Here is a 25,568-nt window from a genome sequence, read left to right as displayed (position 1 = left end):
AAGTTAATTAATCAAGTGTGAAGAAAATCTTCATTGCACTAGTTTCTTTATATTTTCAGCGAGTTAACGTGAACGTAATAAGACGTTGATTAACGATGCGTGATCGAAGGTCGCAACATCAGGTAAAGTTTTGCCGCGATATTGATACTATCTCTATGCGCTAAATAGTGTACTCCGTTTCTTTAACAAATTGTTATTTATGAATCATCGTTCGAGATTTATTTCAATTATAGTTATAATCTGTTTTAAATAATTCTAAAAATTATTTATAGAAATTTACGTTTAATGTAACGATATATCCTACTTATTCTATAAAATATTTACAGAAGTAGAGAAAAGATACCGACATAGATCTCCTAAAGTCACACCCCCTTTCTCAAAAACTAACTATTGCATTTTATTAATACTAATAAAATCATGATCTGTTTAGCTAATTGAAGAAGTACAAACTCATAATTTATTGTGGCTTGTTTCTATACCAAATCAGTTAAAAACGAATTCTATGATTGCAAAAATAAAATTCTTACAATTTTCTTTTACAAATTGCGTAGTTTAAATAATAGTGACCATATTATTGATAATATTACGTCATTTTAAATACTTGTAATTTTCTAAATCAGTTTTATTTATATTATTTTTTTCTTAATTTTTTCATAATACGATTTTAAATTTAAAATTGGGATGCAGCGTAAACCGCCACACCTGTCTGTAAAACAGATCATGCAGATCATGAGCTAACTCAATCTTTATAATGCTTTACAGTGTCAAATAACTCTAGATAATCAAACAAATGGAGCTGAAGACAATCATGTATACAAAAAAATGTACATGGAAAACTTCTTGAAAAACTATCACATTACATATTTGCATCTTGAAGAACAGCATAAAGTAAAAAAATTAATTATTACAAAATTGCAAACAATATTATAAAAATTGCTTATACTATCAGATGGAAGACACTTTTTAGTTTGTACTTATGTTTAAAGTTTTATTTTTGTTTAAAAAATATTGTCTAAAAACCAAGTGATATGTCGGTATCGATGACTTTCCTCTATATTGTTACAACTAAATATTACTTGAACTTTAACAATAAAAAAAAAATTGTATAAATTGTATTCTTGTAGTTAAGATATCATCAAATATTTTTTATATCATAAAAAATATGTTTATTTGTGAATATATTTCTAGCCAACATTTTGTAATTTGAACAAGCTAGTACATTTTCGCATGAAAAGCGCTGTGTAAAATACTGCCAAATATATGTTAACGAAGTCGGAGAGCGATCTTTAACCGCCGAAACCACAGCGGTTTGTAAACCTCAGCGCCGCATATTACGAGGTTAATTTCACGCCACCTGAATTCGTTTTGACTTATGTAGAGATAGCATCATCATGCGAAAAGTGCACGAAAATATTAGTCGGTTTTATTTTCGATTTGTGGCTCGCATATATTGTTTCCACTTAAAAATGCTGCCCGATTTTTTCACTTGCATTATAACACATTGACTTTAAAGCCGTACAATAAACTAAATAATACAAAACTTTCTGAAAACGACCATATATTATTATTTAAAATGTAATACACATGGATGAAAAATATACGTAGCAAGAATTCTAAAGGCGATTTAATCCGAAAAAAGAAATTGCTTGCGATGTTGTGTATTGTTATACATTGAAAATAAATAGATTATGAACAATTGCGCGTTCTAGGCTTAAAATACCTTCCATGAAATTTCTCGCAAAACATATAATACGCGATAAACCAACAAGATGAACAATTCTTATGGTAAAGTAAACTAATGGATACTTTTATCATAAATAAAATATTAAATTTAGATGGTCACGTTTCCAAGTAAGAGAATAAGAGAGAAAAAAGAGATGGACAGAGAGAGAGAAAGAGAGAGAGAGAGAGAGAGAGAGAACATTCACGAGACTTACGGTTGATCATACGCGAGACTTATCTACTTGCAATTTGATACACGCAAACATTTTACGCAACCTTATACATAATTCAAAAACTTTAACAGAATACGAACAAATCTATCATAGTATGTTAAAAATACACTTTTAACAATATTTAAAGTGACATTAAATATATTTTTTTATGTAATAATTACAATTAAATAATTATAAATAAAACTTAGACCAATAAGAATAATAAATTAAATAAGAGAAAGAATCTCATTTATAAATTATTACATATATTATATATTGTTATATATATATATATATTTTTTTTTTTTTTTCGGACGAAGTGGATCTCTTGTTGCTTAATAAGATTTATATGCAAATTTGCGAGTACATTTCTTAGTTCTACAAAGCTGCGACATGAAATGCAATTATAAAAATAACATCACAGATTACATTAATTGTCAATTTAATAATAATGTTAAATAATGCAATTAACTAAGAATTAAATTAAAGAATGAATTAAACAACTTTTATTATTGACGCAATCTTGCAAGTTATTTATTTATTACAAGACTTTAATGCAAAACAAATTTGTTTTTAAAATGGAACGGGAATAGTTGTTCGAAATAAGATGATTTTGCATTAAAATGTTTATAGCTTATACAATCAAAAGTTTACACCTAGCAAAATGAAATTAAGATGTTGTCTTCTAAAGTACTATGTTTTATAAATTAATAAATTGCATAATAAATTGAGTACTGAAATGAAAAGAAACTTTTAAATATCTTGTCGAGTCGAAATCGCGTTACGCAATGGATGCAGACAGTTCCACGACCATCTGCACAGAATATTTGATTCTCCGCTCCGCTGCGTCTTCTCTCACGAAGTGCACATCGGCACATGAGAATGCTACGCGGATATCCGGGATTTACAAGAACAGCACAATTCTCCTCGTTCTTTCCGAGTTTCCAGTTTACAAACGAATGCTTTTTATTGTTTTAGAACACACAAACGGCCAGTAAAAAGCATCCATCACGCTTCTCTGTGAAACTCGAAAAGCCACGAAGTGAATGCGGCGCGCCGAAGCCTGAGAGGAGGTGATGACTGAATGTAAAAGCCGCGGGGACATGTTGTCCCAAAGGAGCCCCTAATACACATTGTCGAGAAATCCGCTTTCTGCTTCGTCTATGTAAGCGCCACAAGGAGTTTCGACTGTTCTTCAAGAGAGAGCTGCCTGCAGGCGAACAAAGATAAATAGCAAAGTTAACTTCGCACACGATGCAGCAAATTCGTCATCGATTGAAAAAAATATACTGAAGAATTCTACAAAATGAATTTAACAAATAAATATCGCACATTCTCAGGTAGCAAAATAAAAACTCGTAAAATTTCGTAGTTAATGGATAAGAATGGAATTATATAATGAAATAATGACATATATCATTTCTTACATTAAGTCTTTCAGCGTTTTCCTTTTTCTTTTCTCGTTCGATTAATAATATAAGATTAATAATCAAGCGCCCGTTATCGCTCAGTATTTGCTTGCATTGTTTATCATTGTTTTATGGGTGACATTATTTGATTTTCATGAATGATAAATCGTTTTTCCTGAGTTTTTTTTAAGAAAAAATTCTACTGGAAATATTCCTATCTCAATATATTCAATATTGGAAAAATTACAAAGATCACCAATACTTTCTTCATTATTTCACTACGTTTCCTTAAATAATGTGCAGCGCAAAATATTTTACTTGCAGATTTAGAATAGCTATTTATAAACTGTCAAGTAAGTTATTGTGATATAAACATGGAATTTGTAAATTTTTCTCCATAAATATCGATGAGAATAGAAGAGCTAATAATGCTGAATAATTCACATAATTATACAGTAACATTCGAATTTGACAGAACTGATGAAATTTGAATATGAATGGATATATTTCCCACCAGAATATAAATAAACGTATTTTTCCTCCTCTGAGTTTACAATATTATTTTTCTCGGATTTTTTTTTTACTGCGCTTGGATAATTGAAGGAGTTGATGCAATCGCATATTGTTCATTTCCGCGGCTGAGATAATTAAATATCGGTGGTTGTGCGATGTAACGTGACTCGTAAATTGGATCAATTTTCGCCGGTCGGGAAACATTGAAACTTTCTTGATAACGTAATTATGACTGTAATGAATGATCTCACATAGCTATCACTCGCTAAAAATATACTATGCTGAATGTGCAATAATGATTATATTTCGAAAGGATTTCTCGTGATATATATATATATATATATATATATATATATATATATATATTTGTAAACAGAAAGTTTCTTCGTTAAAAAAATTAATCAATTAAAACTCACACGTTTGAGATAATATTCCAATTTCAATTATATATTTTAAAAAACCACGTTTTAATTGCGCCACAACCGAGAACAGGGTTGTCCCTTTTTATAATATTTCTTTTCTAGTACACGGTTATTAAACGAATCTAGCGTGAATTGAGTCTTCAAAGTTATCCCGATCTTTTACCTTGACAATACATCAATAAACGCGCCGTGAACATAGGCTCGAAAAAGCTGCATCGTGTTTCTCCGTTTAATGCACCTGCGACCTTAATTACCCTGTTACACGGTACTCATCGTTCGAGAAACATGCTTTGTCACCCGTTTACCTCGTATAAAGCTAAGCTCTACTATATCTGTCGTGTCGATGAAACTATTGGCCCACGTGATACTGCCTGTAATCTGCCGTGGGGTTTCTAATCGATATGAAATTAAAACGTCGTTTGTCGGCCGGCTCTCTCTCTCTCTCTCTCTCTCTCTCTCTTTCTCTCTTTCTTCCTCTTCAGCCGATATTCACCCCAAATAGATTAATCAGCAAGCCGAATAGCAAAATATTAATTTTAGAGAAATAAGTGTCTTTGTTATTCACGAGTAATAAAGTCATTAACACAATCAAGATGTAAGCCGTTACTCTCTTTACATATAAGTGTATCATTTACATAATGATTTTATAAGTAAATGTACACGAAGAGAATTTTTTGTTAGACTTTATTCTGAAAATATGGTAATCGTAAGATAACATTGTATTTCGAAAAACTTTATGTAAATCTCTCTCATTAAATAATAAAATTACAATAAAAGAAGTTTGATTAATTTTACTAAAGTGCATGGTAAAAATTTTTTTAATATTGTATTGTACCACAACTATCATATTTTAAGGGTAAATTTTAAGAAAAAATTCTTTCCGTATAGCGTTTAAATATTATTTATATTGAGAGAAAAGATATTAGTACGTACATATTAAGATTTTCTAATTATTTCAGTTACAAAAGAAATAATAGTAGTTATAAATATTAATACTTGCACAAAGGAACAAATTTTAATCATTTCTTTCTCAACTAACAATGAGTGTTTCTTATAAAGCTTTTACACTGAGAAAGAATATGTTTTTTAAAAAATTCCATTTCCCTTCAATTTTTAGAAATTTTATTTTGATATGAGTGTCTTACGTAATAACTTTGTAATAGGCAAAAACCTTGTAACAGAAACCTTGCAAATTTATATTATGTAAATACGAAAGCATTTATTTACATAATGATGTATGTTAAGATGAAGTAAAATGCCTTTTCCATGTATTACATAGAAAAAGAACAATTTTCAAATTGCCATATCTCGAAAATAGAAAATCATATTGTAACGAAATAAAGTGTATTTTAAAGCTAAAAGTTGATACTTTCGCGTAACATGAACGAAATTCAGAAAAAATTGCTACCACTTCTGCAATGTCATGAAAACCTTTAAAATTATCGTTTTTTATCTTTTTGATGTCGTTTTCCTAAAAATCTGTGGATGATGGAACTTTCTTAATCTTACTTTTTTTGTAGCAGCTAAAACTACAAGAATCATCACTAGATTTGATTGAGAAACAAAGTTCTTGCTTTTCAATGTTATCGATATGTATCTTCAAATAAAAATTATAAAATTAAGTATTGGCTTTATTTACAATAATTTTAAAATGTTTTAAGGAATGACACGAGAGAACATACATTATACATCTTTAACCAATGTTTCACAAAGGTTCTCAGGGAAAGATTTTTTAACGAGAGTGTCAACTTCAGTCGACTATCTTTGAGAAAGTGTGCCAACGGGCTGGTAATAATCTTATTGCCTAACGACAGCGTACGGGGGTCCAATGCAATTAGCGATGTTATTGCCCAAAGCAAGTATGCAGGATGCGCCTGTATATAGGTATACCGAGCGTTGGGATTACCGGGCCGCGTACGATCTCGTCTATGATCCGCGGCATGGCTCTACCAATCGATAGCAAATTAAAACGCCGCTTGTCAGACATGCCAATCCGCGTATTGCGCGTCCTCGGTCCGCTGTGGTGCATTACGTATTAAGTGGTCAACGAGAGCCCTCGCTTTCGATTGAATAATCTGTTTATGCGTGGGAAACTTGCAAATCCCTACTGAAGGTTCGGTCTCGTTCTAAGCGTTCTATCGCTTCTCTTGGTGAATTCCCCCTTTAATCGTCGAAAATGTCGAGATAACCACAGTACGAGTTTCTTATTACGTTACTTGGGAAGATAAAGTCTCCAACACGATCAAGCGGACAAAGCAAAAAAGTATACGGAGCAACAGCGTTGTAATCCACACTTTTTTCTATTTGAGAAGATTAATCTGAGAAGATTAATCTCATTGCGCGCGCGATTGACAAATCGAATTAATTAATTTTTACGACTTCAAAATCAATCTTCTCAGATTTTTAAAGATGCAGAAAGAACGATTTTACTGAGAGATTTAAAATTTTGTTGAATACAAATATGAAAATAGTCTTATTGACCATAAAAATTTTGTTGAAAACTAAAAAAATAATGAGCAATTCTGTAAACAATTTTGATATTCTAGAGAACAACCAGTTTAAGTTTCTAATAAAATTATTTTGATAATCCGATTTTTCAACAAAATCGTTCTTTCCATATATATATATATTTGATTATATTATCATATGCATTGTAAATTCGAATAGATATACAATAGTTATAGATGTTCAACGTATTCATTTAATTCTACTAAAACAAACAATTAATAACAAAAGTGCGTTAATTGTTATCACATAACAATAGTTAACATACATGTTACAGAAAGTAGGAATCGTCATAAAATATTGATTCTTTCTTTAAATAAAATATTTGTCACAAAATATATTAATCTAAAATGCAAATTTTAATTTATATTAGTACAAAACAATAAATGTTTGTCAATGATTTAAAATTAAATACAATTCATAAATACTCACGTATTTCGCAATCCAGATATGTCTAAATATATCATTTTCGTGTAGCGAGATCAAGGTTTTTATCAAAAACGATGATAGACATATACTGCGAAAAGAAAACACGAAACACGTAACGGAGTACAGGTGCTATGATTGACTGACAGAATAATTACAGAACGATAAGTGGCGTGATGGATGAACTAAAGAAAGAGAAAGATACAAAATCGATGTGCTAAGCTTATATTCACATTTTCCCATTTGCTCGGAGTTGCTTTCTCACGTATGCATAGCCACGCAAACAGCCACACATCAGTTTCGCACGGTATAATACACAATTTCATCAAAGTTGAACGCGACGGTATTCGGTATATTGAGCAATGGACGAATACACGTATTAACACGAGTAAATTAACTTGTCGTGCGTATTTGACGATCGCGTACTTAGAAGTAACTAAGAGTGTCGGCAGCCCATGTTTAATAGAGTTTGACGAAGTATCGAAGCAATTACCAAACGTGTCACAAGGTACATTACGAAGTTATAATATAGAATCAATTGTTAATCACGTTTTAGAACATAGATACGTTATAACGCATGTTATAAAATAATAAAATCAAGAAATAGCTCAAAAACAAATACCGATGCAATAAAAGAGATGTTAGATAACTGATAACACGTTCAAGCGTGCAATTAGGTGAGTAAATATGTATCAGATTTCCTCGATCGGGTTTATATATCCATCATACAGCGTTTCTTAGCCATGTCGATCAGACATCGGATCGTACTGAGATTACATTGAGAAATTAACGTGCAGCAGCAAGTAATCGAACGCGCAAGACTGTCACATAAGTAAATTTGTCTTTTCGTGGATAATTGACGATCAAATAAATCAGATTGAATAAGCGACGAGAGAAGGATACATTAAAATAAATTTCTGGTTGAAAATGAATAAAATAAAACACATTCTGATCATATCAATCAAAATGACATATCATGATTATCTCAACTAGAATTATAATAGATACAACCAAAAAATTCTGATTTATCCATTTTTTATCAAAATTAATACTACTAGATTCTTTTTTCAATATACGAACGAGAGAACAAGAAAGAATGAGGGTGATAATCGACTGCACATCATCGACACTCGAGAGATTGCCGTAAGAACGTCGAGAGGTTCGATGTGGAAGGATTGTAGTCGCTGCAACCCTTGCAACGAGAGAGGCTATTCATAGGGGTGAGATCCAACAGTGCAGAGCAAGAGATAGAAAGAGCGAGAAGAGAAAAAAGAGGAAGAGGAAACCGAGGTTAAACCCTCCCCCCCCTCCGATATCTGGGACAAGTTTGTGTATCCACAAGCACTACTGAATTCAGTCTAACTTAAGTATCAGAATAGGCGGATAATCGTATTTGTCGAATCGTGAATGCTGTACCGGGGCTGACACGGAATTAGCTCGATGGCAGTAACAGCGGCAACATCAACATCATCATTGTTATCCTTGCCACTATAGTAGACGTTAACGAGCGAGAATGCCCTGCGAAACAATTTTATCGATACGTTTGCCAACATTTGTCCATAATCATAAACCAGGAGAATCGTCCAGCGCAAGCTATTGTTGTTTGCGACGTGACAATCCGCCAACTCTGGATGGTGCTCAGGCCATCTCGTTGGAGACCTTTTATTTACGTCATTACGTTTCTTTTCATAACGCATCTTCTAACCTTTCAGATATTAAAATAATAAACAAACTCTTTCAGACACGGATATTAAAATAATATCTCTAGCTGAAATATTATTGAAAAGAAATATTTGTAGCATAATATCAAACGATTCAATTAATCCATTGCCTATAAAATCAATCTGACTCAGTGCAATTTTCTCTTTTAATTATAGCTTTACTTACGAGATGTACGTATTTATATTCGTAAAATAAAATAAAATTGTATTTATATTCGTAAAAATTTTATTTTTTTTTTATTGACAATTATAGATAATTTGAAGCGAGTTCTAAAAACGTTTATTTTATTCAATTAATTGTTTTATATAAATAATATATTATTTTATATTCCAATAATATACAATAATTGTATAATTGTCATATATAATAAATAATATTTCGAGATTTTGATCAAAACATTTGATAACCGAAAATTAATCGGAAATCTTTAGCGGAAAAATCTGTACGCGAAATGCATAAATTATATATAAGACCATACAGAATCTTTCGTCGAAATTGTTAAGCTTCTCCTTTATTCCGGAGCTTATTTCAAAATCCTCTTTACTGTTTGTAGTTAATAACTAATTTGCAAGCCGAAAAGCTCATTACAACCATTTAGTTCTTTCATTATAAAGCGAAAAGAAGCACCAAACAATTACATTAAGTATACAATTTCACCGCAACTTGCAATGATCTTATTACAATTATAATCTATGTAACTTAACAAAGAGTCTACTTCTAATGACTTTTACGCCATGTGCTTTCCGCAGAAACCAGTTATTTTAACCATAAATTATTTTGTATAGATTTTGTTGCGCGTGTCAACTATCTCGAAGTTCTAATACCCCATATGATCTCAAGCAACTCTTCCCATCTATTTCTAATATCTATTTCTGATGTCTTTTAACTTCTTGTCTCTTGAAAAATCGAAATAACTGGATAAACGTAGCAAGACCGAAAGAAAAATGTCGTCTGATCCGTAGGGTCATATCGTTATAGGACGATTTTAAGACTTTCTTAGAAAACAGCGTTAACAATAGCTTTAGCTCCATAACGAGCTCAGTCGCAAGTAATGCAGCACTACCGCTAGTTATCGGAAAAACTTTTAAATTGCTCTAGAGCTTCTTTTACTTTTGATGTTAAATAAAAGAAGCTCTAGAGCAATTTAAAGTTCAACTAAATATCTGTGTTACGATCCACGTACGAACGTTTTGTATAGCAAAATAGAAAGAACGAAAGAACATCGTTCCGAGCGAATCCGCTTATTAGGTCAATAAACATGCAAATAACAATGTAAAAGAACTTTAAGGATGTTAAAGACATTAAATACAAGTGATCGGTATATGTATTTTTTGGTCTACATTCGTGCTTCATGACAGTGACGTCGATGATGCAATCAACGTATAATCAAATCACTAATCAAAGTGCTAATCAGAACGTTCATAGAGCAGTCAAATTTCAGTATATTCAGGTGATATATGATTTCACCAGACATTGCAGGATCAGACACGTATTCAGTGTTTCCGTACGTGGAATAACTTTTTTAATAGCGTCGCGTAAATTGCATTATGCGACGACGAGAAAAAATTGATTTTGTTTTTCGAAGCGGTAAGCCTGGGTTAATGATGAGTTCATAATACTCGCGGTCCCGACAGAATTCCACACCAAATTGAATCACTGTTGAGGAATAAAAATATTAAAATATTGTACATTAAATAACAAATAAATAATTCCAATTAATGTCATAATCAAATATATTATAAAATAATCTAATCCCCATCTCTGTATGTTAATAATCACATCATATCCTTATCCTCATAATACATTTTATATTATTATTTTAAAAAATGTTAATTTAAACGTGCATTTATTTATTTTTTAAATAAACGCCTTTTATGATATAGTAATGATTATGCAAGCAAATATTAGATATAATATTTACGCTCCGAGTTACGTCGCATCAAGTAATCACAATTTATATAAGCTCCATTTGATTAATCCTACAATTAATTATATTATATATTAATTACATTATACAGAATACTTTTCCAAAAATTCACAAAAATACGAGCATAAAATAATGGTTGTCTAGTCTCTACTAGTTGTAAGAAGCAATCGAATCAGGCCATAGAGAGAAATGCGCTTTTCAGTGACTATTAAAACAGACGTAAAGCAGAAAAATTTAAAAAACAAATATAATTTAATAAAGAGCGGATGAGTAACTTACAGTATACAGCGAAACGCATCTTAATTTTACATTCCACGCTTTCTCCAATTAAATCTTCGTCACATAGATCGATACCTTCCATCTTACGGATGCAATTCGATTAAGAGATATTTTGCTCATAAAATGTCGATATTTTATTTTACTAACGTACAATCCTTCTGAAATCAAGCTATAAAATCTCTTGATAATTTATGCGAATATAAAATGTCGTGGAAGATATCGTAAAATTTTTCCATATAAACTGTAGCAGACAGCCGTGAAAATGTTACGGATATGAAAATATTCAAGCGATATGAGTACATAATTCCAAAGTCATCCCAGTGCAAAACTACTTCATATTGTATAAACGTATGGATAAAATGCTTTTCCTTAGTTTTTGAGTAAAAGAGTTCACAGCTTATTAATTTTTATAATATTCTCAATTTTCGCAAGTTACTTGAAAACTAATTCTTCAAGTTTAAATCAACGCGACCAACTTTCGAAACTGCTCGCGTTAGACGACTGATTCCCATTTGTGACAAGGAGATCGCAGAGAGGCAGATTCGTTCCTGAAATTACGAAAGTTATGCCACAAGCCAGGAGGAAAAAGCACGGGGATGCCAGATGCAGTTGAGGACACGAGCTTCAGAATGGTCGATAAGAAGAACGGAGGACGCGAACAGGAGCCGCCTAGTCATAGGTACAAACTTCGGATTGCTCATTCATTCGCTCAGGGCGGCATTCTTTCATTTCCTTCTCTCATAAGATTCTTCAGGTAACAACTAAACTTATTCGATGGAATTACGGCAATTACCGCCGATTTTTTAATTTTTTTGAAGGACGCACGTTGTGCGAGAAGCGATAATGCGCTCAACGCAAAAATCGCGAACTGCCGCCCGACTGATAACGTTTCGTGAAATAAATGAGGAAAGAAAATGAATTGGATCACAGATTATATTCGCAAATCTTTACCTCTGGCAAATAATATAATACAAATAGAGAGCACAGGTGTTTCTTGGTGCGCGAGTGTTGATGAACAACGACCAATCTCTCAAGACTAGGAGGCAGCACAATTTATGAATAGGCAAAAAATATTTTTCAGGAACATTGCAACATTTTGTAAAATTTAGAAGACATCAAATGCGGAGGAACAAAATTGTAAATGTTGCTAAAATAATTTTTAACAATTTTTTTGGATTTTTTAATCCTGCAGATTTACAAAGACTTTAAGAGATGCATTTTTAAATTAATGTTATATAATGATTATTTTCTTCTAGCGTTTTTATTTAATCCTTCTAGATCTTTTTTAGCATAAGCGAAATTTCAAATTTCTTTCAAATTTCTTTGAAATAAATAAGGACAGAGTGCGATAAATAAGGATAGAATTTCTTCTTCTAAAATAATCTTGTTAAAAACCTATTTAATACATTGGAAAAAGAATTTAGATTAATTAGTATTCTAGAAATTGGTATTCTTGAAATATATAACCAGAATTCTGATTGACATGATTTTTATTTTTCAGTTTATCTATTTTCAATTAAAAATTTTTATTAATACAATGTAATAACAGAGATGTTAAAAAATAATCCTGAATTTTTTCAACATTTTAAAAGTCCAGAATAAAGAAACTAGGGCTGAATAGAGGATGTAAAAATTGCAGACAGAAAGTTAATAAGTATTTATTATTAGCATTATTTCGATGAAAAAAGAAAGATATTCTTATGTGCACGTATATTTTCTTTTCACGTATAATCATGTATTGATACATCATTTTCAATTATAAGTCCCAACTTTTCCGGGACTCAATCATCTGTGTCGTTTGCTATGACGTAAGATTTTGGAGCAGGTATAATAACGCATGAGACCGTTACGATACCCTGTACGATACCGATAGACTTATTGCGTGTACAATGGGCTGTACGTATATTGGGAACGTTGATCGAACGGCTGTCACCTGTACGACAAACCACCATACCGAAATTCCTGTTTGCATGAAACACAGTCTGGTTAGATACTACGATATTATATAGTACACTAAATACCAGTCTCTCGGAAGAACAAGAATCACAGGGCGGTATTCATAGTCAAAGCTTATATCTAGAACCATCTTAAACACGATCTTAATATAACACACAAACCGACAGCCGTATTAACATCTTAAGGCATTATTTAAGACGGTTTTAAAATAAAAACGGACTATAAATAACTGCCCAGTGCGCGATTTAAAAATGGAATCTCCTGATAAAACCTATTAATATCCATTTTTCTTTCTAAAAACGCTTTTTTTTTTAAGAAAAGCGTGTATGTATTGTGCGAGCGCACACATATACGTACTCATTTACATTTCTATATCCTATAAATTAAAAGAATTGTAAGAGATTGCACGTTAACTCCATTAGATATAACATAAAGCGGCGTATGAACATTTTAACTCGATTTCTCCTATTCAACATGCACGCAAAAGAATATTTCATATGCGTTTCTCTCTGATATCTAGAATTCTCCATGCGAAATTGCATGTCATCGTATTGAATATTGAATAACGTTAAACGTATGAAAAGCGCCAAGACAGCTGCCTGCGCGTTTAGCACGTCGCCATTTTAGCCACTTTAAACGATCTTAACTTGTCACAAAGTAAGCAGTCGTGATTTTTGTAACAAATCCACTCAGTGAAACAAAATAAACGGCGCGAGCATTGAGAATAAAAACGAACGAGAGGCGTAGACGTTTCTCTAATTAGTAAACTGGGCAGATCGTAAAAACTTTTACTACTGCGAGAGCAAGAGACTGGTTTAAGATGCGTTCAAAATGTGTCGATGCTTCTGCTGCACAAAGATTCTCATTACTCTCATTAGGACGAGCTCGCAGAAAGTCTCAGACAAGAGAGGGAATTAAGAATGGGATGAAAGGTTTAGCGAGGAACCTGTCGGAAACTCTCGTCAAATTTTTGGCACATCCAATTTGTCATCCTTATTATCCATCGTATAAATAACCGGATTGCAAAGTGTCACAGACGTTCGCCTAAATGATTGCACGATCGTGCCGTAATAAATGCCGCCGTTTTCCCTCGCATCTCTGTTCTCTCGGATTTTCATTCTACTTTTAGTTTGCTCGTAATTTTATTTGAGATAACACATTTGATCAGAGAGAGCGTCAGGAAGAGCATAGTCAAAATAATAATAATATCGCAAATCTATAATATCGATAGAAAATGCTTGAACGGTTTTGCGTTAGTTGATATTCAAAATCAGTATTCATACATTAAAAAAGGTGGGTTGAAAAGTCCCATAAAAACGTGCTAGCACTGCGATCCAATAATAACTCACTCGAAGATCTCGACCACGACCAAGGCAACAGTTGCAGGCCTGTGATAGAGTCGGGCGATATTTCTCCTGCCGGATGCTTGGAGCGTCTGGTTCGTGGCAGCCGGCAGTGGTTGGAATGTCGGATAAAAGCGACCGGGCGCGGCTGTCAGCGAGGAATATCCTGGAGGTGTGTCGGGAGGGAGGAGAGGGACGCGGTTACGAGGAAGGTGGATGTAGTCTCTGCCCTCTCGCCACCTCACAGCCGAGTAGTTTTTCGTTAGCTCGTCGTCCCGTGAAATCTGTCACACCCCGCCCTGTAGCCTATAGCGGGATGGACGGCGAGGTATCCATCTCGTAACCATCACCCTAAGCTAGGCGCACGTGTATGTGCACGCGTCGTCGCGCGCCGGTGTTTGCACACATACGTACGCACGTACGCACATACACATGTATAACACGCCGACGGCGACGTTTATATATCGGGTGTGCGCTTTGACAAGCGCACCGTTCGACGCAGTCATTCACCGACCGCAAACGCTCTCGATTGGCCCTGCTCGCCGACCGAACCGCCGCCTTGATTCGGAACGAGGTTGCCAATACCAGCTTATAATGCTGCCAGTGGCAAGCAGGTAGGCAGACCAGGTAAACCCTGAATGCCTCGTAATTACGCATGCTCCCGAGGAGAGAGATAGCACGGAGTACAAATATGCACGGTATGAATGGAGCGAGTGAATTCGCCCGCGGCGATGATGAAAACATTACCAGGCCGCGACCGGTGATGGATACGTCATGTCCGATTAGTCAATTCCGCAATTTGCTCTAATATGCACTTTGGACGATTGTCTTATCAGAACGTTAGCAGATAACTTCGCTCGTTTAGCCGAATTTGAATTTAATCGCAAAGATGAGTTTGTCAAAAAGAAAAAAAAATCGCACTTCGGATGTTGTGAAATAAGAATTTATTTATATTTCTGCTGGTTCTCCATATGATAATCTCGAAATGTGTTGCATAAATATTCGTAAAAACTATGATATGAGATAACCATAAAGTAAGCAAAACATATTCGTGCTGTTGCAAGAAGGAAATAAATATTAATAACAAGATATAATTCTTTCTTATAAGACAAAAAATAAAATTTAATTATAATTCACAAAATTTCATTAATTAAATAATTATATAAAACATATAAAATTATTTGAAATAATTATTCTTTTAATAGTTTTAATATCTTTCAGGAATATTTGTAGCGAAGTCACAAAGTAATAAGGTTTAAGTAATAAGATTTAAAAAGATAATTCAAGAAATTCGTACATACGAGCAATTATAAGAGAAATTACATAAGTATACCGTTCAAAAGTTTGGAAACACAATTTGTTTAGAAGATTAAAATAATTATTATTATTAATATCTGAATTTTAATTATATTGTTTTATTAAAATGTCTACATATATATATATATATATATATATATTATATATATATATCTTATTTTTAAAATAACGGTATCAATACTTCCAAAGAAAAATGTCTTATAAAAATCTTAACTGTGTATCTATTTTAATTATCCAACTATTATATATTTCTAATTATATTTTCAAAGAAATATTTTATTTAAAGAATTTTATCAAGTACCGAGTGCTATTGTTCTGTTATCAAGAAAGTAATTGAGTGAAAATTAATTGAGTAAAAAATAATTACGTAAACAAATATATTTATTTGGTACAAGCGCCATTAATTTCATTAACTATCATGTTTTATTGGGTTTGCTGTAAGTTTAGTACTATTGTATTAAAAAAAAAGATATATATATATATATATATATATCAAAATTTAGTAATTTTTTTTTCAATATACTGTGTGTTCAGTTAACCCTTAGTCTTTACGTTCTTTTTATGAAATGTGGATTGCCTTCATATTTTCGAGCAATTCTACGCACTATTACGAAATGCTCGACATTACAAGCGTTCTCTGCACAGTTCGTTGGCTTTCGCTTTATATGTGATTACCTTCGAACTGGGTTATCTACATCGTATTAGCACTAGGTAGGTAAATATTGAGTATATGAAGGAAACTTCGCAGAGAGTACGTATTCTCTTCAAGGGACAACCTGTGTATATACACATACATATACATGTATATGTATGTGTATTTAACATGCAGCACGAGGGGAATAAACTCGTGACATTAACAAAAGGGAACGAAAGAGGTTTGTTGGAGTTATCAGAATTGTTGAGCAAATATACCTACGCTAAATTAGAAGCAATTAAATCATCGCGGATTTTAAAGCTGAAATATATGCGATTAAACGACATATCGCATGGAAATTTTCGACAGAAAGGTTAACCACCTCGGTGGAACATTGCGAAAACATGAAGGAAGGAAGGAAGGAAGACCAAAATCCCTCACGGAATTAAGATGTCAAAAGGAAGAAATTTGTCGAGGTTCTGCAAGGACGTCGACCAAGTTCTACGGTATGATCTCGTTTCTGCATTTGAGTAAGGTCGTCACATATGTCGCGTATGCATCATCTATATAAGACGAAGAAATAGTTGTGTGTAGAGAAACATCCTCGATCGCAATCCGTTTGAATTTCTTCGCCAATTCTTCGCGTTCAACTTCGTAAAGTGAGAACAATAGTCTAACTCATATTTTCTTGTTTGAGAAAGCAGAAGGGAAATTCAACAAAGCATCCGATACAATTTGCAGCTGATTTATTCAAATAATTTTTCATGAACAAAATCTCTTCGTTATATTATATGGTTTTTCTTAGCAAAAATGTAAAAAAATTTGATATTTTCATTTAAAATAAATGCAAAAATCCGTATTTAATCCTAAAAACGATGTAGAGAACGCAAAATATTCTATATGCTTGCTTAAAAATAAAATAAAAAGACGCAATCACAACGCTACATACCGAAAGTATTGACAAGTGTATCGTTTTGCGAGTTCGTGTCAGCAAACACGAGTTGCGCTTTCTCGCTGCTAGTTACATCCTGCCCCTGCCGTCCCTTGTATATTTATGTATGTCGCATTATGCACACGACGCGAGAGTGTTGGTAAATACGATATGTATGTGTGGGTTATGGTGTGACGGAATAACGTTAGTATGGGGCTGCCTGGTAGGGGCGGTTTAGACCCTATCGATCACAAGCCTCGTCCACGACACATAACGTGCCCCTTCGCTTCGCTTCGCAACCTATTTCTGCAGGTCTCGGACGCGAGCGAGCGAGCGAAAGAGAGAGAGAGAGAGAGAGAGAGAGAGAGAGAGAGAGAGAGAGAGAGAGAGAGAGAGAGAGAGAGAGAGAGAGACAATAGAAGAGAAAGAGAGGAGAAAAAGTGTAGAAATCGTAAAGGGTTGAAAATGAAAAGTAAATACGGCGGCTGGAATCGTCAATCACGCGAATAGTAATATTTTAGTAACCATTTCTACATATTTTCGTGTAACAAATAGCAAAAACTGCGTTACTACGCAGCTAAAACGCATTTTGTTTGACGTCACGATATATCAGGAATATAATCCTACAGTGCTATTAGTCCAGAAGATTAAACATGTCGCGTAAAATGTGCTCTGCCGACATAACGTTTGAGCTGCAAATGTCGTTGAATCTTTGCTAGCAGATATAACGGTTTACATATCGATGTTTAAAATGTTCTCGCCATTTTTTCGAATATCTAGCGAGACTATTTCAGTAAAAGTTGAAATTCAATATTTCATTTTTTCTTTATCAACAGAAAAAATACTAATTTTTAGGTTACTATTCGATAAAAATAGACTTTGCCTATAAAATTCGAAAGTAATAGATGTAATTCGCAATTTTCAGAGATATAATTAATTTCGCTTAAAAAAAAATTGTGATGCTTAAAAATCCTTGAAAAAGATACATTCGATATTAAGTTATTGTGTAATAATAACTTATAAAATGTGTTTATAAAGTTTTATTAAGGAATAAAAATGGTAAATATGTAAAGCAAATAATAAATAATAATTACAATCTTCCTACATATATTACAAGTGTTATGATATGAGGTACATATTTCATTTTAATGCGTTTATCGCATTTAGTGCACTGAATTTAAACTACGCACTTTGTATGCTTTGGGCATAAATTCCCCGCCCGCTAAAAATGTCATATGTCCCAAACAGGTGGGATATACAAGACAATAAACTAAACAAAGAATACAAAAACAAAGCACTTGTATTTTGTCATACAACATGCTTTACTATTCCACTACATGTATCATGAAATAATCACTAAATCTTTTACACGCCCTATAGTAATCATTTTATGTACATTATAATTTATGATGGGGTTACTTATTACAGTGACAAATCGATTTAACTCACAATAATTTCATTAATATTAACAATAAGAAGCTGAAATCATGACACAATACTAATATAACATAACATAGCATGTAACAGAGTAGTTGTGGGAAAATTATCTCCACTCCTTCTATTTTTTATGACTTCTGCGATGTAAATCCCAGCGTGGCTTATTTGTCGGAGTTACCCTACTAAATTCCAAATTGCCTTTACTCGTAAAATTCGAAAATGATATAGTTCAAAACTTTCAAAAATATCATTAATATTTCAATTAAAATTGTAACGTTTAAAAAAATCTTTGAAATTATGAGACATTGAAAATGAAATAATTTGCATAAATTTCCTTTGAAATGAGTGTAATAATTCACCATACTTTTATGCGCTGAAAACATTACGTATACCGACAATAAATAATACTCCCGTTTCCCATGATTAATGCATTAAGAGAAAATCTCAAGAATACGTCCGCTGTTATCATTGAAATTTATCCCTCTCATCTCTTTAATTCAATATGATACATTTCTCAGAATAAATGATAGAATATTTGCGATTATTCATCACCGAGACAATATTTGAGATTTGATTTTAGCACTTTTTTAAAGACTTTTCAAAATCCCATCCGCAAAAGAAGAAATCTCGTGAAAGAAAAATCCCGATGATGGAATTCAGGTATATACATATATAACTAAGAATATGTATATATATATATATATATATATGTGTGTGTATGTATGTATATATAACCAAGAATACTGCAGAAATAACACGACAACCTTATTTATGCAAACTATGCATATATATATCCAAGAAATATACGCGACCAAGCAAGTGCACTGACTGGATTCGTATAATAGACATATTGTATGGTAGTACATTGTTGCGAATATGTCGTGTATTGTTATCGCTGAAAATTTTAGCACAGTATACTGTAAAATTTACATTTAAGTAAAAATGCTACGATCATGTTGTTTTATAAACGTGTCCACATTTTATTTTTCTAGTTTTAAAAACATTTTAAATTGGTAAAAACTAAAAAATTCAAGTTTGCGTTAATCTTCAATCTTTTCAAAAATTAATCTCTTCAAAAAAGATTTCTCGTGCAATATAAATCGAAAAAGTATCAACTCTTATCTAATTTATTGTATAAATAATGATGAAATAATTCTATATAGTTAGAGCAAAAAAATAATTCTTCTATTCCATGACGTCCAATTCCGTTACGTCAAAACTTTTCGATTTAGATATGCTATAACTCAATATGTTAACAATGCAATAACTCACATTAATAATTCGAGGGGATAAGTTTGAATGATCGTTTTGTTGATAAATTGGATGCTCCACGATCGATAGCTCTTAAAGTTTTAAAGACTAAGAATAAGAACAGCACGATGCGAAGATATTTAAATTTATGAATACATAATTTACACATTTATTTTTCAAGTATGTAGGATATACAATTTCTGTGATGTTAATATCTTTGTCTAATATCACGGATTGGACCTTTCATCTATCACCTGTTATATACATTGTCAATAAACCGATCAATTCGCGTTGTAGCCATATGTTTACTTGATTGATCAAGATTCAATACAGAGTATACACACATAACGTTCTACATGTCACGAGATTCGTGAAATCTGACGTTACCTTATATGTCCAAATTTATAAATATTGCATATTGACCATTATATGTTAATATTCATTGTGAATTTTTTACCTATATTATTTGATTTGTATAAAATTGAAGAGGATTCTAAGAAGGACTCAAGAATGGAACCGCTTATATTATAGTTCATTATAATCGTATTGAATAAGTTCAATGTACACATCTAGTGTTTGACTTTTGGAAGCATTTCTTTTTGTTTGCTTTATTTCAATAGAGCCTAAATTTATTTAATTGTTAAATTTATAAAATCAAAATCCATATTTGATGCTCCACGATATCTTTTTTTTTACTAATACTGCAAAATATAAAACACCTACATATTTCTTAATCTTTTAAACGCAAAATAAAAAATTTTAAAGATTTTTCGCTGCAATATTTAATTCGGACAGATGTTGCGCAATATAAAATTTATGATTTATATAAGAAATCAAACCTCGAGGACAGAAAAGAAAAATATCAGTTATAACATCTCAAATACGAGGGTGAATCTTTGATATCTAACTGGGAATAACAAAGTAAGACGTCAATAGGGGACGCGTATATTATTTGTCTATTCGGATTATCAGCGATGTAAAGGAATAGAAGTACACCGTCCTGGTGCGCTAACTTACGGCTTGCTTTGAAAAATATTTATATGTACATACATAGGCGGGGCCGCGTCTTTAACGGTAACAAAGACCCCGGCAGCATTTACTGTAACCAGTATCTATACATAACTAAAAAATCAATATTATCTGTGCGTTTCTCTCTGTACAGCGTGCTTAACTTATAGTCGCGATTTTTAAAAATATTCACCCTTGCTTTCCTTTAAAGCAAATTCCAGATGTCTCGCGTGCGTGGAAAATTGAGAAATCGATATATCTTAGTATTGTACATGGCAGCGAATCAAACTCGTTCTGTGTGCCAAACATAATGATGGATGATGAAATCCATCCAGGAACCCGAAGTTCCTATTTCTCATTTTCTCTAAGCCAGCGGAATTCTACAAGTATAATAATTGCATAGTTTCTATATAAAAAGAGATACAAAATTATTATGTCAGTTAAAAAATTGATTATACAATTTTAAATAATACAAATAATTTTTTGATAAAATAAATTGATCATACATTATTTGCATTTGCCATTAAAAATAATTAATTATATCATAAAAGTTTTTGTAACTCAAAAATCTTTATTACCTATAACTGTATCTTCTCTGAACAAATCTAATAATACTTCATGTATGTTAGGATAAAGATCATGAAATAGTCTCCAACAACTTGTAAACTCTGCAATGCTCAGTGGTTATAACGAACGTTATTTATTCTAACTTTTCAATAATTCACATAAAGCAAATTAATTGATAAAAAATTCAAATCGCTCTATATTATATCAATCTATCACCAATCCTCTCTCGAAAATTTCCAGTTCAAAGATCCTTCGGAAAAAGATGTTCGGCAAAAAGTACGTACTTCACAATTTCGGCTTCTGTGCGAGACTTCGTGATTTACACGTTTGTCACCCACGTCGCTGTCCATTCGTGGTTAAATGTGTATGTCAAAGCGTAAATATTCAAAAGTCCGTTGAGCGTACCGAATATATAACAACGGAATTAACGTCTAGCTCGCGTCACTCTTCATTTTCACCAGTGAGCTTTTTCGAGTATTTCCAGTACACTGTATAATGCATTTACAACCGTATCTACAAGTTTTTTTGAAAGCTTACCCGAGCATCTGCTAGTGCTCTTATTTTTTGTGTCTCTGTATTCTCTGCCTTTGTGACAAAGTCATGTGTAATAAATACTATGAAGTCTTTCAGAAAGAGAGAGAGAGAGAGAGAGAGAGAGAGAGAGAAAACCAATGGAATTTTATATTAAATTTTATTATTAGAATGTGTTTTATTGTAAAAAGCTTATACTTTATTTTATTTAGTAGAATATTTATATTATTATATTATATTGCATATATGTGCATATATGTATATAAAATACAAAACTTATTTATTTTATTTTATTTTATTTATTTATTTTATAAAATCTTTGGAAGTTTATCTTTGTTTTCTATTAATAGTATTATTACTTTGTTATAATACTCCAAAATCTCCTCTTATTTTAAATATTAAAATATTTAGATATTTTTTAGTGTAAATTTTTTAAAATATTTATATTTAAAAATATAGTTATGCGTGCGTTTATCATCCACACGTGTGTTTACAAGTTATTAATAATATAAACGCAGGTATATTTATTTAGTTATTTACAAATCGCGGAAATCTAAAATATCAACATATAAGAATGAATAAAAACAACATTAAAGTATCAAAAAATAGCCAAATAAATTCAATCTCAACGCAATATGCATTTGTTACAGAAACAATTTACATGCTAGCTAAAAAAAAAATTTAGTAAAATAAATACATATTGACGTTATTAAAATACAAGATACACACGTATTATAAAATTTATAGATAAAGTTAAAAAGAATATATACTAGGTGGGGTGAAAAGTAACCTCCTTGGGAATGAAAAAAATTTTTTTCTTATGCAGAATCTCGCCCAAAATATGGCGTGTTCGCTCAGTACTAATCTTTGTAGCATCTGCTAGCTCGCGCACCTTCACTTTCCGGTCAGCCAACACCATTTCATGTATTTTTTTGACATTTTCCTCGGTAACCGCATCGGAGGGCCTGCCGCTGCGGACTTCATCGGTAGTGGAGTTGCGGCCACCACGAAACTCTCGAAACCAATATTTGACGGTGTAATCTGACGGAGTATTAGCCACATAATATTTATCCAACTTTTCTTTTGTTTCCTTCGCCGTTTTGCCTCTCAAAAAATAATGTTTTATGAGAGAACGAAAATCGTTTTCGCAAACACGTCAACAACAATCAGCTCTCAAAACAAAACTAAGGGCAGTATCGCACTGCCACTTGGCATGTCTGCCTAAATATGAACGGACTACAAGGCACCATAAACTTTTTTGCAGTAGTGGCGCATTCTGGCGGTCAAGGAGGTTACTTTTCACCCCATCTAGTACAGTCGAAGTGATAGATACATATAAAATTTAACAGAAAATATATAATTTTTTCAAAAACAAATATAAAATTAATATAAAATAAAATTTAAATTTCATATTTTCATATAAAATTTACAAAAACAACACGTCAGAATGAAAAAAAACTCCAGATTGACTAGAGAACCTATAATTGAGAGAAAGCAGGAGATGAGTGAGATGCTTCACATATTTGTATAATAACAGTATAATAACTATCACTTCTCCTCTTTTTTTTTATATCTATCCTTTCGCACGTGGATTCGCATTCGTTTCACAGTGAATTATAAGCAGCCATGTTGATCACTTGTACGCTGCAATTTGCATTCCTCTGTGTTAATCAAATTTGGGTTAACCAAAGCGAGTGCAAGAGATTGTGCTTGTTACTCTGCGGATTTAATGCCGGCGAAATACACACGGTCTCGTTTATTGAGCATTCTCGTTCAAGCTACGAATATCGAATTTGTTTCATCGAGATATGGCTCGATGCGTTATGTTGCTATACATGATTATAAGCGATCTAACGGGATTACTTTCACATTGTATTAATTAAACGTTCACAAATTAACATATCAGCAACCTGACATGACGTATAAACCATTGTTGAAATTCAATGTTAATTGTTGTATATTTCGAGCTCAAAACGATTATGTATTCGGCGAGGATATACTATAATATACTTGAATGTTATACAATTATCTTAAAAAGTATATTTGCGAAAATTGTATTTAAAATATTTGAGAATGAAATTAATTCTATTGCTTTTTCCTGGCATATAAACAAAAAATTATTTGAATAATTAAAAACAGAAATTTAAAAAAATTGTAGCGCTTTAATCGCCTACATAAGAATTAAAGATACATAAAACAGTCTCTATAAAATTTATTAAGTTTAAAAAATTCAGATAATTAAATTAATTACATCATGTGCCAATTATGTAAAACAATGGGATTTGTATAAAAAAAGATAATTTTAATATTATCATCATAAAATTAATTATAAAAAAGTTTCATTAGATATTATTTATTAATAACTATGATACAATTTTTTTATTCGCTTATTCCTCCATTTTTCTACATTTAAAAATAGGTACATATATTGTTTTGCGTTCGTCTTTTTAAAAGCATATTCAAAGAATTATAATAGCTTTATTAACAGGCATTGCATCACTGCAGAAAATCAATTGGTGCCTTCCGAAAGCATTGATTTCATCACATTCATTCTCGCATACCTGACATACGCGATACGTTGAAAAATTTCTGGAATATAAAAGATCCACTTCAATAAATTTTGGTAAACATATCGATTGAAACCATATCATGTCGATTTTAAAGTTTCAAAGAAAATCACACGTTGTTTGGAATTCGATCAACTTGGTTAAAAAATAATAACACGATATGATAAGAATAACGCAATCTCAATCAAATTTCAGTGACTCAGAAATGCTAGAATGTACAATTGAACTGTAATCTCGATAAATGTAAATAGCATCGAGATGAGAGAGAGAGAGAGAGAGAGAAGAGGTTAAAATTATGGTTTTTTTAGACTTAGCTGTACTTATCGATGATTTCATAATTAACAGCAAAAATATTCCTTCAATAAATGATCTTATATGTAGAAAATACAGATGTGAAAGACATAAAATGTTGAAAATATTGCCTTCGAGATTAAAAAAATCTATTTAAAAAATAATAAAAATATAATAAATAGTAGCATTTTTTGAAGTAATTTCTCCATGTCTATAATATAATAACATAAAAAAATATAATAAATAGAATTTTTCTTCTTTCTTTTCTGACATAATTTTGTCATGAGAAGATTTAATATATCGGAGAAATATACAATACTACTTCTGACATTGAATAATTTAATCCAATTAGGATATCTCTTTAGCAATTAGCCTTATTCACCTTCATTAAGACATTATTACAAAATTCACGTTTCGACAATGCAAACGAATACCTTCGGCGAGCAAGCGGTGAGCGTTGTGCGTGTAACGGGTATATTGAAAACGATTCCGTCGGATTGGATACGCAACGTGTTTCTCCTCATGTGCATACGCATTCCGCGTAAATTACGGTGCAGACGTGTGCCATGCAGACGCGCGGTAATCTTGCGTGAAAAGC

The 25,568-nt window shown here is 32.1% G+C and overlaps 1 protein-coding gene across 2 annotated transcripts in view; it reads left to right on the top strand.

Annotated features, from left to right (window-relative positions):
- The first annotated feature begins 9,168 nt into the window (after positions 1-9,168).
- The window catches only part of LOC105152637 (hypothetical protein), a 56,939-nt gene continuing 40,539 nt past the window's right edge, over positions 9,169-25,568 (top strand). Inside the window, exons 1-2 of one of the 2 annotated variants that reach the window (XM_087402945.1) lie at positions 9,169-15,050; positions 16,757-16,893. The gene's annotated coding sequence lies outside the window, so the exon portion shown is untranslated. The remainder of the gene's footprint in view (positions 15,051-16,756; positions 16,894-25,568) is intronic. The other variant, XM_087402938.1, reaches the window with a different exon arrangement.

The sequence above is a fragment of the Acromyrmex echinatior genome, chromosome 1 (genome assembly GCF_024713525.1).
Source record: "Acromyrmex echinatior isolate Ae372 chromosome 1, ASM2471352v2, whole genome shotgun sequence".
Taxonomy (NCBI): Eukaryota; Metazoa; Arthropoda; class Insecta; order Hymenoptera; family Formicidae; genus Acromyrmex; species Acromyrmex echinatior.
Note: the sequence above shows the minus strand (reverse complement) of the source record. Positions and strands in the feature narration are given on the sequence as shown.